Here is a 1,684-nt window from a genome sequence, read left to right as displayed (position 1 = left end):
AAGGCCTACAGAGAGTAGAGAGAAAAGCAGCAGCGGCGATAGCAATCTCACAGCCGAGTATAACTCATGCGGCATATATAACACACGGGAAAGGTGTCAGCGAGAGCTTCTGTACACAGGTTTACTTTGGCAGCCCGTGTGTACACAGTAGCAAAGTCGTCGAGGCTACCAAAGGATTGACGTGTAAAAGCCGTCGTTTACCTATACACGTCCCTTTCTCGCGCCCGATAGCGCGCGTTTTATTATATCGCGCGCGCCGAGGTGACAGTGACGCGCAAAAGTCGTATAGTCCGCGCTTTTACAAGCGCCTATGGTGTCAAGTGCTTTATCGCGAGGTTCGATCGTGGCGCGCTGTAATTACAGACACTGGGGGCGAGAGGGAGATGAGGTTTTTTTTTAGAGGAAGACAGACGCCGGGGATAATCGTGTAATGAGAATTAGCGAATTAGTCAGGGAGGTACAGTGTCTGCGGCGAGGTATGCGATGTATTTATTGGAGGCTGTAATAGGAGGAGCTTTGATTCATTAATTTGGATTTTATTGTTCATTAGGCAGGGGTTTTATTGCTGGATTGCTCGGCGGCTTGTTCAATAAATTGTCTATTGTGGGAAAGATGAAAAATTCTTTACCACGCCAAAAAAGGCCGTTCCTATAGAGCGTTTCGCGTAAAATCCAAATCAATCTCATGAATACAAACGTGATCGTCGTCACCTAGCTCGGGAGAATGAAGTCGTTACTGCATTCTTGAAGCGATAGCCCATAAAAATTACCTAGAAAGCTGCTTGGCGCCAAAACCGGTGGTAGACGGCGAAGGCTATTCTGCAAAATTGAAGACTTTAAAAAACTACTCGATGAACTGAAGTGAAACTGTACGCATCCATTTCTGGACTTTTCTTCTTTCACCGACGACTTCCACCAAACTCGATACAGCAATAAACGTTTATGGTTACATTATAAGAGTGACCAGAGACTCATAACATCGAAAACTCGAGTAACAGCGAACGTGTACACAAGAAACAATGAAAAATAAGGAAGTCAGCCCAAACCAGCTCGTTTCCAGCAAGGCATCGCGCAAAATAATCGTCGTCTGGGCGTAACGAGCCAATTTAGACATGCCGAGATCGCGCAACGACTATACTCGCCCTCCCGAAACAAATTGGCAAAATAAATCTCGGCTGTGATATCTGCTTTTCGCTCTTACTCTTCTCCGCCACAAATTTCGCGTCATTGTTCGATAAATCACCGCGAGTCGCGATCTTCGCGCCGCAGTATTTCATCCTCGTTGTTCTACCCCTTTTTTCGCGACCTCTTCCTCTTTCCTCTTCTTCTTCGGTCGATTGCACCTTGCGCGTCGACGGGTGCGAAGTTTATAATTGAAACTTGGACTTCGGTTGTTCCAGTTTGTGCGTATTCTTTTGTTGCTTTCTTGGCCACGCCTTTGTGATACGAGTTTACTGGTTTTCTCGTGGTAAATTGTTAAAATTATAATTTCAAAGTAGTGTTCATTTAAATCATGTTGAAATTAATTTTTTTTTAACAAATGCAGACATATTGGTTACTGATAAATCAATGTTTTTACTTGGTTGTGTAATATAGAAGACTTGATATAAAAGCTATATTTGTTTAATCGTCGCCGTAGTGTAATAATAAAATTGATTATATTTCACTGATCGTCCATCTGCTGG

Source organism: Nasonia vitripennis, chromosome 4, assembly GCF_009193385.2.
Source record: "Nasonia vitripennis strain AsymCx chromosome 4, Nvit_psr_1.1, whole genome shotgun sequence".
Lineage (NCBI taxonomy): Eukaryota > Metazoa > Arthropoda > Insecta > Hymenoptera > Pteromalidae > Nasonia > Nasonia vitripennis.
Note: the sequence above shows the minus strand (reverse complement) of the source record.